The 17,417-nt window shown below is 34.2% G+C and overlaps 1 pseudogene; it reads right to left on the bottom strand.

Moving 5' to 3' along the window:
* LOC129923275 (dynein axonemal heavy chain 6-like) overlaps nucleotides 1-17,417 on the bottom strand; it is a 93,778-nt pseudogene that overhangs the window by 25,984 nt on the left and 50,377 nt on the right.

Genomic DNA, 17,417 nt, shown 5'->3' with positions numbered 1-17,417 from the left:
TATTAACACAGAGGACTACATTATCATCTCTCAATACTATCATAGTGTTGGAATTTATTGTTAATTATTAAACAATTTTTCTAACAAAAAACAAAAAAGTCTTACGGTGGTCTTCAAAAAATGAAGTTGACATATCTATGAATGCCCTTCTTAGATTGGCTCTAATGCCCTTAGGTGGCTCATTAGTGACTTTGATACTATTCTGAAGAACACTGACAGGGAAATGTTTGGCAGGCATTGAAGACAGATAGAGTCTAAAGTTACTGTGTAAAAGTGAACTGGTCTCCTGGATATTTTTAATAATGTCTTCCATGGCATTCATCCATGAAGCGGCTAAATGGCAATTCTGAAAAGAATTTTATCAGTTAAATTTAAACTAAATGTTTTGGTTTAAATAACTTTTTAAAGCAAAAAATGTTAAGTCTTTTAAAAATAATACAATCAAATTTTTTATTAATATATTTATAAATCTGGGAAAAAAAAATCTATGTTTATACAAAAATAACAAACATTGGTTTCTGTTTAGTCAATGGCTAGGAGAGATTATAATATAACAGTTACCTATTTACTTTTTGAAAATGACAATTGGAAAGGTCTAAGAAAAAAACAAAATGCTAGCTTCTGTTCCTTACCTGTACAAAAACCCATTCACCAAATTTGGTTGCATTCTTGATCATTTTATCTGCCACTGGACCTTGACCTTGGCCAAATGAAATTGATTTCACACTATAAGTGAATAGTTAAAATAAGGAATCAAACCTACAAATTACTTTCTAAATGTGATAAGGATTTAATAAAAACAACCAAAATGTAATTAAGCAATAACTAATCATACATAAATAAAATTTAGCAAATGTCATGTCTTTCGTTAGCTCTAATAATAACATAATAATTAAATTTCCCTCAGGAGAAATTCAGAGAGAGAGACAGACCCGTTTACATCGTTTTCGTTGATCTTACTAAAGCCTTTGATATGGTCAGCAGAAGTGGCCTTTTCAAACTCCTAAGGAAAATAGGTTGCCCTCCCAAACTACTGAAGTTCATTGAGTGCTTTCATGAGGAAATGAAATGTACTGTCAAATTTAATGGAGCCCAATCAGCACCTTTTGAGGTTAGCAGTGGTGTCAAGCAGGGATGTGTGCTCGCACCTACTCTGTTTGGCATATTCTTCTCCTGTCTACTGCATCATGCGTACAACGACATCAAGGAAGGTGTGTTTCTCCATACAAGATCCTCTGGAAAACTATTTAATGTATCAAGGCTGCGGGCAAAAACCAAGGTTAGGAAGCTACTTATCAGGGAACTCCTGTATGTTGATGATGCAGCTATTGTTGCTGATTCTGATATTCAGCTTCAATTCCTAGTTGACAAACTATCTGCTGCTAGCCAGAAGTTAGGCTTAAACATTAGTCAAAGCAAGACTAAGATACTAGTCCAGAACACAAATACTGCACCTCAAGTAAACATTAATGGCCAACTACTAGAAATTGTGGATCACTTTTGCTATCTCTGCTCCATCATATCCAACAATACTCTACTGGATAAAGACATTAACAACAGGATAGCCAAAGCAATGGCCACCATGTCACAGTTGCAGAAAAGAGTGTGGGACAACATATTGCTGACTAACAATACTAAAGCCCTAGTCTACCGGACCTGTGTGTTGAGCACCTTGCTATACGGAAGTGAAACTTGGTCAACTTACTCATGGCAGAAAAAAAGCTGAATGTCTTCCACCTCCGATGCCTAAGGCGGATCTTTAAAATAAGGTAGCAAGATAAGATAACCAATAAGGAAGTGCTACAAAGAGCAGGATGCCAGGACATGCACTCTGTTATCAGCAGCAGATGCCTTGGCTGGCTTGGCTACGTTCGTAGAATGCCAGTAGATCGACTTCCACAAGATATTCTATATGGTGATCTAATAGAAGGCAGGAGAGCCGCTGGTCACCCAGTTTTACGTTATATGGATGTATGCAAACGTGACATGAAGCTCTTCAAAATCAACACAAGCAGCTGGGAAAAAGTAGCAATGGATAGATCTACATGGAGAGAGAGCATAAAGGAAGGGTCTCGGATAGCAGATGCCATACACTACAGAAGCAGAAAGAAGGGTGATAATGCAATGGCACCTGGTGATCACATATGCCCAACCTGCAATCACAGCTGTGTATCAAGGATTGGCCTCTTTAGTCACACAAGATGTTGCAAAGGGAAAAGATCGTCTCTCCTGACGTAAAATGCCACAGAAATTTCCCTCAGCCAGCTTGCTCCAAATTAAAAGTTATACAAAGAAGAATTTATTAAATATATAATTAAACTGTATAAAGATAAAACAAATAAAAAATTGATAGGTTTCAAATAAGTAACACTTCTATCCTTCTGATGGTATTTTATCGTATCATCAGAGGGATAACATACCATCAGAACTTATAAAATACAATGGCTCAAATATAACAAAATTTTTAGGACTATCTGCCAGAAAATATGGGATTAAAAAAAACATTGCCACAAGAATAGAACCAAATTTTTTTTTTATTCCACTGCTCCAGAAAGAAAACTTGAGACAATAAAAAAAACAAACAAACTATAGAACGATAAAGTCTAATAGTTATCCAAGCAAAATAATGCTAAAAATAATTTCAACAGACTCAAAAGTTGAGGAGGTCCTTTGCAAAGGTAGAAGCATTCTTGAACATATATTTAACATTAGACTGTTAAAGGAGAAAATGTCTTAAACAGCTAAATAAACTGGTACACGACTTCACAGATTTAAAAAAAAAAACGTTTGACTGGTTTTGGCATCATGGTATGTGGCAAGGGATGAGGGAGATCAGCTTGGATAAAAACATTATCAATAATATCAAAGCCCTATACCCTAAGGTAAACAGCTCAATACTTCTGAACAACCAAGTTGGAGAAAGTTTTAGGACATCCATTGGAGTGAGGTAAGGATGCATTCTCTCTCCAGCTCTTATTAACATATTTCTGAAGCATATTATGATGGAAACTCAAGAAGGATTAACTCCTACTTGACCATATGGGCAGCCTTTGTTCATCTCAGGTTTGAAGACGATATAGACCTCATTGGGGAAATTTCAGACCAGGTACAAGATATTATGGTATTTATGGTAGAAAACTAATTTAATGAATATATTTATTGATATTATTCTGTATTTACTTTTCATGAACTCCCATATCTTTAGCAAAACGTAGAAATGATGTCATTGGATCTGATCCTGGAGAAAGAACGAAGACCAGTGGAGTAGTCTTAGACATACTTTCATAGAGTTCTGGCAATGTGACAGGAGGACTTTCAACAAATTGTTTCCCTAAACATTCAGAAACAAACTCTGTCACTGCAAATGTTGTCTAGGATAAAAACAGAATTGACTTAATATAAAAGTTAACAATAAATCTAAAAAGGATATAATTAATTTTTATTCACATAAAACCCAAGAAAAATATCTTCGTTGAACAAAATTTACACACAGTGCTTTATAGTTAGAAGATTATTTTGATCCTAACTGCTACTTTTTTCTATCATTTTCAATGGATCAACAATCTCAATAATGCCCCAAGATATCTATTAGCATTGAAGGATAACCCTGGTATCATCAATTTAGATTAATCTAGATCTATTCAATTAGTCTTTCTACCTCAACATTAAGTTAATTCATGTTACAGAGAATATCAAGTCCTTTTAAACATTTGAACATTGTGATTGTAAGCATTGTTTTTAATTCATCATATTGTAAAAAGCCAGAATGAGCCTTTAACTGGGAAGGAGTTGCTAAGCCAGAATGAGCCTTTAAAATGTTTTACATATTTCGGATGTTCCTTCAGAGTTGAAGATAGTTTACTTCCTAGTCCAAACCTCCCGCAGGACGACGGGGGATGGGAGCGGGCAGGGTTTGAACCCTGACCATCGATAAATCCAAACGACAATCCAGCGCGCAAACCGCACGACCAGGCAGCCATCCTTTAACTGGGAAGGAGTTGCTTAGCAGGCCATAGATCTAGATTATCCATTTGACTGTCCTAACCTAGGGATCTACGATGCGATGTGATTTTACAGAGAACCTGTGCCGCAGAACATAGATCTAATTTTTAAACTATGACCATGGTAAGAAAACTTAAGGATATGGCGCAAGATCCTTTGATCCCATTTGCCAGTTTCACAGTTAGAATAGTAGGTCTATGTACTGGTTTGTAAGACGTGAGTATGATGCTCTTTCATTTGGGCACACAACAAAACTTTTAATTGAAAACTCACCCTTTCCTCATGGAAAACTTTAACAAACATTAATTTTTGAAAAGCTGTCAGGCGATCATTCCAATTTCCATTAACTCTATCTGGAAGAGGCAGATCACCATCGTTATATTCAGCGGGATCCAAGACAGCGTAGAGATAGCGCTCCGGAGGAGGATTGGCTCGAACCTAAAGTTTTTGATATAAAAAAAATCATGCTTTCTCAGTTATAATCTATACAATTTTAAAACGCAGAAACTTTCACAAGCTTCTTGCATTCATAATATTGTAAAACCTAGACCTAAAGGCCCAAGTCAAGCTGAATATAAAATACATCCTTGTTAATAAAATGAGCCTTTTTAAAATTCTGTTAACAGTTATTGTAAAGAAAAACACTTTTTTCTCTTGCCTCCTGTTAGGAACATAATAGTACAATAGAGTCAAAATACACTGAATGACTACACAACACACATCTCTAATATTTGCTGAACACATTCTTATGGATAGTTACAAGCACACGTTTACATAACAACAACAACTGATACATTAAATCATTTTCATAACCTTCACCCCAGACCCCCTTCGGTTCAAATTGTGCCTAGGATTTACAAGGAAAGAACTAAACTAATCATAGACCAAAATAATTGTTATCTTGTTCATTTTCTTTATTTCCAACAGTTATTGTATAAACTTTATGTCCATTGCTTACATAGATTGATAAATCATTATGTAAAATGGGAATACCCACTAGAGAAAGTGAAATAAAAAACTTTATTTTCGTCACAAGGCACTATTGTTTTGTTATTGTCACAAGCACTACAATTTTTGTGTGAAAGATGCCAACTCACTTAATTGTTCCTAGTTGGAGGCTCAAATTTACACTCTTGAATTTAAAGGTTTATGTCTGCATCTTCTGCCTGTTGTTCCTTATGTCTGTATCTTCAAGGTGTTTTTCTTATGTCTGCATTTTCTGCTAATTGTTTCTTGTCTTAATCTTCATGCTTGTTTCTTTTGTCTGCAAGCTTGCTGGTTGTTTGTTAAGTCTGAATTTTTGTGGGCGTCTCCTTAATCTGCATCTTCTGCTTTTGTTTTTTTTTTTATGTTTGCACTTTTGCGGTTGTTTTTTCATCAGGTAACTGGCTTAATCAATAAAATGCATTTCGACCTCATGAATATTATCATCATAAGGTTCAACAAAAGCTGTTGCATTTTTGGTGCAAAGATAGCAACTATCTGCTCTTTATTTTACGATCTTCATTTGGTCCATGTGTTCAGCTTTTTAAGATAGCAATAGAGCTTCGTGAGTGATTTTGTAATCAGGAAATCCTGATATGAAGCCAAGAACTGACCAACCCAATAAATGTGACTGGACTCGCCATCTGAGTCTAATTCAGTAACACGTGAACTAAAATACAGAGAGCTGTACACAGTATACATTAATGATTTCAACGAAAGATTTTTATTATAGGTTCATCCAAATGTGTTCAGACTAATGTGAATTCTTTAGGGCCATAAGAAATATAGGGGTCTTATTTTGATTGTTCATCGCTTTATGTGTATTGGCTCACCAGGCTACATACTATTACAGAAAATGTGTTTGGCTAGCATTACAGAGTAAACAGAAGGGGTAGCAAGAGTCTCTTGGGCACAGTATTAAAACAATGAATCTAGAATGACAAAACTAAATTTAGTCATCCTGTATGGAGGCCCCATCAGTTTCTTTATCAAATTGCAATATACTGCAGACAATTTAAAAATTATAATCACAGAATTAATGGGAAATAAAATAATGTAATAATTCAAAACATTAAAACACATTTTTTTTTTAAGAGATTGGTAATGAGCCTGGGCTCACGGAACCCATTTGTGCCATGGTTACTATGCCACAAACTGTAAAATATTTTGTATAATTTAAAACCACAATAAAACAATTTAATATAAGACAAGTGATTAAGGCATATTTCTCATTCCAAATGCTAGGACAAATTCTAAAAAGTGCTATTTATTTCCTACGCCTGAAATGGGTTGCCTAAATCAGCCAGAAAAACAATGCCTTTGCAGAGTTAAGTCTCTCATTATTATGTACAAATAGATTAAAGAGACAGATTTCAAAGAATGAAACGATCTTTTTTGAAGATGTCCTAATTATTAAGATATGTAGCCTTCAGTTTGATTGAGACTGATTGTTTTAATATTTTTTTATATGGGTAATGCATTTTGTTACCATTATTATTACCTCAGGGCCTTCATCCAGTCTTATCCATACAGGTGTTTTATTCAAATCATAATGGATGTAACGGAAGTCTTCAAATGTGTCACTCATCTCGCAGGCCATTTTCCAAACATTTAATGGAAGCCACGTTGTGTTTTCTGGTTTGGGGACATTTTGCTGTAGAAAATGTAATGGCTTTTAATTACAAAAAAAGAAAAAAAGTTTTTATTTTGATAGAAGTTGTGTGTTCTATAATTGTTTAACCTACCTCTTTCAGGGAGTCAGTTACACAGATCGGGTCTTAAACAAGGAAATCCTATGCCGAACTGGGAGTCGAACACTTAGTGAGGTTGTGACTGAGCGTCGCATGAGGTTTGCAGGACATGTTCTACGTCAAAATGAATTACGCACACCAAGAGTTGTGATAACATGGAAGCCAAAACGAGGAAAGCGCAAACATGGACCTCAGAACAGTGGACACCAGGTGGGAGGAGGCTTCAGACATTTCCAGTGACAGATCTTTCTGGAGACAGCTTGCCGCCCAATGCGCCGAACGGCGCGGGAGGACCTAAGTCTAAGTCTTTCAGTGAGATTCTAAATAATCCATAAATATGTCAAGTTGTCAGTGGTGACAAAGTGTGTTGATTCTCAATGGTTATATAAATTTAAACTCTCAAATCTAATTGATTTGAATAAGCTACATTCTTTAAGATGTACAGAAAATTCTGTGGCATTCAGCATTTTACATCTCTTGAAATTTATAATCCTCCCTTTGTAACTTCTCTTCTGCATAAAGAGGCTAATCATCGATACACAGCCGAGGTCACAGAAAATCACTACTCCATACAAGTGTACTATTATTTAAAACTTTTTATTCCTAATGTATATAATAAAATGATAACATATTTATATATCTCTAGGATCTCTAGAAAGTCATTTCATTTCTGTGAAGGCATTTCCTAAAATAAATGAAGTTGAAATAAGAGAAGAAGAGAAATAATAATCAAAATGTCTAGTACCTTCTCTATACCTCCAATAGGTCCACGGAGAAAAAAATTCCACTCCAAGGGAGTTATTTCCCCTTCAGTTTTCATAATCTCTGAGCAAAGCAAAAATGAAAATACAAGCTTGTGTTTTTCAAAGAGACCTCTGAAAGAAAATCAAAGCAATCACTAGAGGAATATCTCATTTCACATGTCACATTAATCTGTAAGTAAGATCAAAGTTAATTTAGTTAATGAATTCTTTAAGATTTACAATATAAATAATGGGTACTTGACATTAGCTAAGAAAAGGCTAGCTTCATAACACCCTTGTTAACCATCAGTAATAGAAACAGATGACCTTTGCATCATCTGCATCTGAAGGATGTGAAAGGGGACCAAGCATACTACAAAATAAAGCATGACCCACAAAACAAGATATACTAGAGGCACTATGAGATACATTTAAAATAAAGCATGACCCACAAAACAAGATATTCTAGAGGCACTATGAGATACATTTAAAATAAAGCATGACCCACAAAACAAGATATACTAGAGGCACTATGAGATACATTTGATTATTTTATGGCCTCCTTCAGTCATGAAACAACTATTGGTCTCATGTAATTGAGATGAATACATAGGCTATGATTGGAACCATGTCACACACGCAGCAGTCCTCCCCCCCCCTCCCCTCGCAACCAGCTGATCTATCCAAATGAAGGTTAATGCCAATAAAGTTAAGGAGTAAATTTTATCGGCATCCCAGACTCTGCCAGGGTGTAGCACTGTAAGCTGCCCAAGGGTCACTGACTCTTGATTTTTCTTCAGGGTTGACTCCTGAAAACTTTCCCCATGTTTGGATATAGCTGCAATGAGTAGAGATTTGAATTAGAGTTTTCCTTCTCCTAGGTGGGTAGCCAGCAAGCTAAGGAGCCCCTTCCTGCCTGAAGATTACTTGTTAAAGCACCAGTGCTCTTCTTTACAGATAACAGTTCAAGCCGGATCCAATATCTTAGTTGGACTAGTTATCAGAGGCTATTTGAGACGCATGCCACATGCGATTGGAAGCATTTTATAGGCAGTGGAGTGCTTATTTGCATTACACCAATTCCAGTAATGTCAATATTACTGAAACCATGAGACATAATGCAGGTAACAATACAAGAATTACCTAGAAACATTCTTGTAAATACATACTGTAGTCTCTTCTAAGCAAATGTCTAGTCGTGTTTGAAGGTCATCAGACTTCTCACTGGTTGAGATTGTATTGTTAAATAGCTGAATAAAATTTTAAAATAATAAAATGGTTAAGATGTTTCTGACTAAATCCTAAGCATTTGAAACATTGGAAAAATAAAGGCTAAAATTCAAATTAAACTCAGACATGATTGCCTAACTTTGGACTGGACCAATTTTCCTTTCAGACAATCAGATGATGGGGAGGGAGATTTTTTTTTTTTTTAAATTTTATTAGTAATGTGGGTGTAGGGGAGAAAACTACTCTATTCTAGCATCATTTCATTTTTCAAATTTGTTTCAGATTTTCTAAAAAATACACCAAACTAATTTCTACTTCATACTCATACAGATGGCTCCTCGGTCCTTTTGACTACTGCCTAGTCCTGTTTTCGAACCCTACCAATTTATTACAGAGGCACAGATGACAAAAATGTTGACACCTTGTAATTCATTCTTTTAATCACAAAGAAACAATGGATTTTACAGAAGAATCCCATCTAGCCTTGTCAAGAACCATAGCTGCAGTGCTAAAATTTGTTGCAGGTTGGCGTCATTATCATCTTATATACCGTCATTGTCATCTAATATACCATCTAGCAAAGCATTCATGGATAATAAAGATTATTATTATAATCGGTTTACAGGGGTAATGTTTAAAGTGGTTCTGCCCATCAGCAACACAATACACAAAGAAGCTAAACATTTTAAAATGAATTTTCTAAATTAGTTAATAATGACACTGTATTTCAAACTTTAACTGTAAATAATGGATATTTTGGATAAGACATATACTGATTGTCAAAGAATATGAGAAAAAAACACATGTGCTTATACATGAGTAAATTATCTGTTTTTATTGTTATGACTATCTATCTATCTGCCTGGAAACACTGGACTCAGATTGCTGGGTACTTTATCAACTCTAATAAACTATGTCAAATACTGTACAGTTGGAAGTTTGAAAGACTGCACAAGCACTTCACTGTAGAGAACCTTACAAAAAGGTACTGCTCTACTTAATTGAATCATACTAGACTATCTGTTTTGTCCAGAACTGAACTGAACCTGGACTCTACCAGACTATCTTGACTCTGCCACCTCTTCTCTTTATAAAGGGCCAATGAAGGCCTTCTAGGAAATGACAGAATGTCCCCAGACCTTTTTTAGACAAATCACATGACCACATCACAACCTATTTTCAAGTAGAGTGTTCCTGAAGGGCCATCCCTCATCCTGGTTTAATGCTAGCAGTAGATGGCTTCTGTCACCTGTGTGAGCGTGTCATATGCACATCTAACCTTACCCATATCAATAAGTTCATTTATAACAATATCCTTTTTAAATACTTGCAAAATGTATATGAAGTAAATATGGGTAAAGTTAAAAATTTTACATTTATGCATGGGCCCACTACAATTTGAAAGAGACCAACTTTGGGTACTAAGATCAATACTTATTGGTTTAGGAATGTAAATTACACATACTAATGTGATGATTTTATTGGCTTATCCATTCCTTTACCTGTTTAAAATACTTGAGAGAGAATTGATACATGGGATCTACTTCCCCCATGTCAGACACCACAAAGTACATAACCGAACCCCTCTCAGAAACACAGCGATATTTCTCCCGGGCCACACTGATCTTTTCTTCTGTTGTCTCGGATTCAGCAAGTCTTTGTTTGATAACTGTTGAGGTGACCTGTCAAGAAACAATTCAATCTAAGTCTTTGATAACTGCTGAGGTGACCTGTCAAGAAACAATTCAATGTAAGTCTTTGATAACTGCTGAGGTGACCTGTCAAGAAACCATTCAATATTTTTCTTTAAGTTGATCAGAATTAAAAACTAGTTAATACATGTCTGCTATACATTTTACATCTGAACTTAGTTCAACAAGTGTATCTACACTGTTACTTGATGTTTTTACTTTAAATTGGCAACTAAAACCAATTTTTTCCCAATAGCAGTAAAATTTATTGGTAGACACCCTCATGATATAATTTTCTGGTAACATTGTTAGACCCATTTTAATCTTAGAATTTTGTTTAACTTTATGAACATTGTTTTTTCTTGAACCAAGTCTAATAAAACATAATGGTATTTTTTCTGTTTGATTTCTAGTCTTCTACATCTTTGTTTTCTAAATCACATTATAATTATATGATCATTATTACATATTAAACTCTGCTAGCGGAATTATAAAAAAAATTATTTTAGTGCTGTGTTACTTCTGCCAAGAGATATAAGGAATGAGAGATCCTCAAGATGTACTTGGGACATTTGATTGATGCTTTAATGGTCATAAACACCCACATTACCAATGGAAACAAGTGAAACTCACACATGTGAAACTCTCACATTTCAAGGCCTATGTGATACTTGCCTTAGAATCATTCAATGTATTGATAAGTACTTCATTGTCCAATATATTTCCTTCCGATTCAAAAAGTAACTTCAGAATTTTATCTTCAATAGATTTCAGCTGGTTCTTATCAGCATTGATTCTCATGATGAGTTCATTTCTTTGTTCTTCCAAGTCTGGTCTCTCTAAACTGACAACATCACTACAACCAATAGAAAGAAAAACAACCTTTTCATGTCTGACCTATTAAATGTAACTAGTTGAAATTTTTACTGCTCCTAGTTAAAAATTAGTCTATTTAAAAACAGATTGTATTCCCAAAAAAATTATATATTTTCATAATCAAAACAATAAAACAACATTTACATAAAAGTAGATTTTATAGTAATAATAAAAATTGTAATGTATTTAGTTTAACCAATCTTATTTTTTTTTTTAAAATCTTTTTAACAATTCGACTGGTTAATTTAGTCTTGAAAGAATGCTTTGGATGTTAAGCCAGAGCTAAAATAAAATGTATGTAACAAGAAAAAAAAAAATAGATGCAAAAGAAATTTTCAACCTAAGAAGTTGATCTTCAAGGCCTTTCTTGGTGACTGTGAAATTGACAACTGTTACTTTGATGCAGACTTCTGGCAAGTAATGTGGATTAGACAGTTTGGTGGTCATATAGAAGCGAAAGTTTCGATCATAGTCTATATCGCTATCCCCCAAGCGAATCAACACACGCCCACCCTGAAAAAGACAACGAAAAAAAAGATTAAAAAGTAATTTTTATTAAATCAGAATGTTGGCCTAAAACTCTATACATTGGGTATCAATTTGAAAATTTAGTTTTTAACTGCAAGTTCTATCCTTCCAATTTCCTTTTAAGCTCATTCATGACAAATTCAATTATAATTTCACTCATGTTGATTTTATTTATAATAATCTCATTCATTACTAGTTGATTCATCATGATTCTATTTATGGTCATTTCATTTATTATAATATTATTCATGCTAAAATTTGTCCTTATTATTTAATTGATGGGAGTCAGGTAGTGTGATATGCTGGCTGGACTGTTGTTCGGATGGTCTCAATAGTACCAGATTCATAACCTACAGTTCAGCGAGAGGTTTGGTTAGGATGAAATTACCATCAAATCTGAAGGAACATGTGAAATATTTTACATGTGAATAGACTTCATTACTTTTAGAAATATTACAAGATAAACTAACTTTTGTTTTAATTTTAAAGATTACATCCAAATAGCTGTTCATTGAATATTTCCTGTAAACATGAGACACGAGTTAAGTAAAAGTAAAGTTGCCCCTTTCAGACCTTGCTATCTATGGGGCAGATGATGTTAAGGTCATCTGTTTCTATGGCCAACAGTTAACAAGCAGGGTGTTATGTGGCCAGTACAACGACCAACCGCCTTTACATTCCACAACTAAAGTCGGGTACCCATTGGAGTTGGGTGGACTCAGGGGCAAATGAACTCCATCTTATATTTTCTTATATTTCCAATAAAATCTATTGTGAGCCTAAACATAAAACTTAGTTCATTCCCTTAGAAAAGGAAAGAAAAATTAACATAGTTATAATGAGAATGATATTCGAGAATGTTTAAAATATCATTATCTAGATTTCAATCTACAAAGGAATATGGTAAGCAGACAAGATAGGATAAGATGATCTGTTCTCTGCTATAATATAACAAGTAGGCTCTGACCAGAAAATAATTTTCTAATTGGAAATACGTTATGACTACATATACTCTATTAAAAAAAAACCAGGAACATTCCAAGACAACCACTAAGGAGACCAGATACAACACTAAGAAATTCATTGAAAGCATTGGCAAATGGGGAGGGGGGAGGCATTCCATAAAATCATCCTTAACCTTTTATGTATTATCATTTTAGCCTCGCATTTTTTCATTCACAGTTACCTACAACACTATACTATTTATTTTTGTACAAAATATATTTTGATAACTTCAGCAACCAAGATTGGTGTTCTAAAAGATTACAGTAACATTTTTTTTCGTCTCTGTTCAACAATACATTTGCATCTGAACACTCTGCATTAACACTGTTCTGGGCATCTCTTTGAGAATCCTGGGATTAAAGCAAGCAATAGCTTTACTTCACACAAATACCTAATTAGGAACACCAAAAAACTCAAAATTTTTGAATCTACTCTTATAGAGAAACATGTTAAGTCCTTAGAAATGAAGCATTTTCATAATGTCAAATTTGATAAAAGTGACCTTACTTATGAATATATAACTGAAAAAGTCAATAAGGTTACATAAAAGGTTCAAATACCTAAAGGAGTTTAAAGCTTGATATGTTACTTGTCATGTAAAGCACTTTAGTTATAGATGGAGAAATGAATTGAATGTTGCACTGACCAAACCCTCAAAACAAGGGTAGATTACGTAAAGTTGTAACAAGTCAGGAGACATAACTCCATCATTAAACCTTTTTGCTTTTACAAACACAGCTTTTACACACACAGAGAAAATTTTGGTATACAGTAAAGTGTTTAAATGTTTAGTTGTAATAGAAAAATGTTACCTGTATAAATGTTTGTTTTAACAAGACAGGTTCTAGTGCTGGATCCAAAGCTTCACCAACATCCTCCATCAAAACAGGTAAACCTGCTCTTATGCAAGCTTCCAGTGTTCTCAGAAAGTTGGAATTTGATAATTTAATAATTTTAAGCTTATTTAGAGCCTCTCTATTTCTGATCCATCTATTGGCCTGAAAGAAGTGTCAACAATAATACTCAGCTTTAATCAATACAAGTACATACTAGAAACATTATTTGTTTACTTAGAAACTTTACCTGTTCTTGTGGGTCAATCATCAAAGGCCACCTGCGACCTTTAGTTACAAGAACAGCGTTTTCAATTGACACAGCATCTCTTGGCAGACCGTCAGCATTCCATTGTCGAATTTCATATATATCTGCCAAGACTGACACAAGAGTCATATTTTCTGTTGCAGGTATTTGAAGCTCAATCAATCGTTTAGTCCAACCTGTAGAAAAGTTTTTGTATCCAAATTATTAAATACATTCAAATGTCTTATAATGAATCTAAGTATTCATGCTAGATACATCAGAGTATTTCAGTCATATCAATTGGTCGTTGTGGTAATATTTAGGTTATGTTATGCTACTTTCTTAAAAATGTTCTTTCTTAATATAAATATTTCTAAAAGTTTTTAACAAATAATTAAATGTGAGAAATACAAGATACAGTTAAGTTAATAATAGTTAAGTAAAGTTCCCCTTTCAGACCTTGTGGTCTATAGGGCAGATGATGTAAAGGTCATCTGATTCTGTGGCCTACAGTTAACGAGGGTGTCATGTGGCCAGCTCAACGACCAACCGCCTTTACTTTTCCCCAACTAATGTAGGTACCCATTAGAGCTGGGTGGACTCAGAGGCACCCAAGGATCCTGAAATTAAATATCCCAGTCTTCACTAGGATTCAAACCCCGGACAACGGTTAGGAAGTCAAGCCCTTTACCGCTCAGCCACCGCGCCTTCTAAGTTAATAATAATTGAAGTAAAATATTTTGTTTCTAACTACTAAATCATATATCTGAGAGTAAAGCATAACTAAATAATGAAAAATCAAGCTAGACCTAGTAATATTTTCAAGAGTTATGAGAACAAGAAGTTTGTATAATTTGATGTTTGGCCAGGAAGGTATACAGTCTCAAATGATCAATTCAAAAGCAGAAAGCAGGAGGTTTGGACTAGAAAGTAGATTATCTTTATCTTTGAAGGAACATCCGTAACATGTAAAACATTTTATAAACATTTTTTAGAAACAGCCTTCACCATTTTCAAAACCTAATTCATTTTGTACTATTCATATTTTCTTATTGAGGATGATTAGTTGTCATGTATCAAGATTAATGGGCGATTAGGAAAACTTACAACTGAAATGAATCAAAAGCTGCTACAAAGGTCTAAAAAATGTATTTATGTATCCAACACAAGACTTAAGCTAGTCAAAAAACAATCAGTTAATATGGTATAAGCAGACATTGCATTAATAAAGGTTTCGTTTTTTAAGTTTTGGACATTCATTCAGAAATTAAGATTATCATGTACCAATCTAAACTTCTTGAGAACCAAAGCAGACAGCAGTGGGAAGGGTTCAAACTGATGACAGTTCTAAAGGCATACCACACGACCAGTTTGCTCTCTTAATGGTACTAGTTTTCAAGGGTGTCTGTATCTAAACATTTTAAAAGTACATTGTTTTTGATGTTTAGACTTACCTTCTACAAGTTTTTGCCTGTAAGTAGAAGTAAAGGCTCCATAGTAAGCTACACAAGCTGCTGCTATAAAAACATCTCCTACTACATTTTTCAACTGTACATCAAAGTTGGCAACACTTTCCTCCCAGCGAACCTATAAGAAACATGATGTAGAAAGGGAATAAATACAATGGCCTCCTTCAGTTGCAAAATAACTATGGAAATGAGAAATGAGATGAATGCCTGGGCATTAGTTATGGTTGGAACAATGTAACCCAAACAGCTATTTTCCAATTTCTCTGCACAGCTGATGAATCCAAAGGAACAGCAACTGCTGATACAGAATGCGAAATGCGGTGGCGCAGGCTCTGCAAACTGCCTTGTCTGCTCCTTATTTTTCCTCAAGATAGACTCCCAAAGCCTTTCACATATTTGGGTATAGCCGCAAGGCAGCAGAGGTTTGAATTCAGTTTTCCTTCTCCTAGGTGGGTAGTCAACCAAGGCTAATGAGCCCCTCCTGCCTGAAGCTTACTGGTTTAGGCACTGGTTACACATTTTCCCCAGTTAGTGATAACAATTCTCCCATATCTAACATCTAACGGGTAGAGGCTGTTTGTCAGAGGCTATCTGAAAGCCATTGAAAGTATTTTTTAGGTAGTGGAGTGCTTATATCCATTACCACTTTTAACAACCTTGCAGAACAGAGAATAAATATTTCAAGGAGTAGAGAATAAATATTTCAAGGAGTAGAGAATAAATATTTCAATGAGCAGAGAATAAATATTTCAAGGAGCAGAGAATAAATATTTCAAGGAGCAGAGAATAAATAGTTCAAGGAGCAGAGAATAAATAGTTCAATGATAAAGATGAGAAATAAATGAGTTTTTAGTAATGTCCCATTTCTTATTTCAACATGAAATCATGAGATTGAGATGTTGTTTTGGGATTCAAAGATAGTTGAGCTACTGAAATGTATATTTTTTAAAGTAGAAATATGAAAAAAAATCACACCAAGAAAGTGACAAAATCATTGTAGTCTCACAATTCTTTCCAAGATTGTGTGTCATGCATGTCTCATCTCCAATATGGAAATATGGTTTTAGTGAATGAATGCACATATTTTAAAATCGTTAATTTATTCCTCAAGGTGATATTTTTGTTTGATCATTTCAATTTATCTTTGATATTATAAAAACTACGCCCAGTAGGCCAAGTCTGACTAAGAATCATATTTTAATGTTATAATAGTTCTCATAGATTTTAAAATAACCTACTTGTTCATCAGCTAAGGCTGTTGTCAGTTTGGAAGAGCGTTTCAATCTGGCGGCAGTCACAGCCATGTTTCTTTCCAAACTTTTTTTTTCAGCCATACTCTTGTCAAAGACAGCCTGAAGATTTTTAATTTGTTTCTCCACTTCAGCCAGTTGGTCTTGTTTAGCTTTGAGGACACTTAAAACCTCATTGAGAATGTCTTGAGCCTCAGCCAGTCTGACAAGGAAGAGATAATACATCTTGTAATAATAATATGCCAACTATACATATACTTCTGTAATAAAACTATATATATCCCATGTTCAAAGTGACATCATTATGATTTAGTACAAAGTTTACTAAGTAATGACCACTAAAGTTATATTAAAATAAGTCTAAGAAAACAAATATAATTGAATATTTTTTTACTTATACCTAGAATGATTTAAAAAATAGCAACGCTTTGACTGCTAATTATTTAATGCTTTGACTGCTAATTATTTAATGCTTTGTCAGCTAATTATTTAATCCTTTGACTTCCAATTACTTACGCTTGTTTCTTTGGCTCAACTTGTTTAGCTACAGCAGAGTAAACATCAATTGCTCGAACCCATAGGACTAAAGTTTTACAAGCCTAGACGAAGAATAGATTTATCAAACAACATTCCATCATTACTCGGTGGTCATAAGAATCTTCAAAACATTATATCACAAATATTTTCAGATAAGTAGTTAATGATTTAAGATTTACATTCACTATGAAACTTTTCCATAAACAATGTAATTACAAAATATAATGTCTACTAAATAAAAAAAACAATAATGCATCTATAGACATTTTTT

This window comes from Biomphalaria glabrata, chromosome 16 (genome assembly GCF_947242115.1).
Source record: "Biomphalaria glabrata chromosome 16, xgBioGlab47.1, whole genome shotgun sequence".
NCBI lineage: Eukaryota > Metazoa > Mollusca > Gastropoda > Planorbidae > Biomphalaria > Biomphalaria glabrata.
This window is presented reverse-complemented; position numbering and strand designations above follow the sequence as displayed.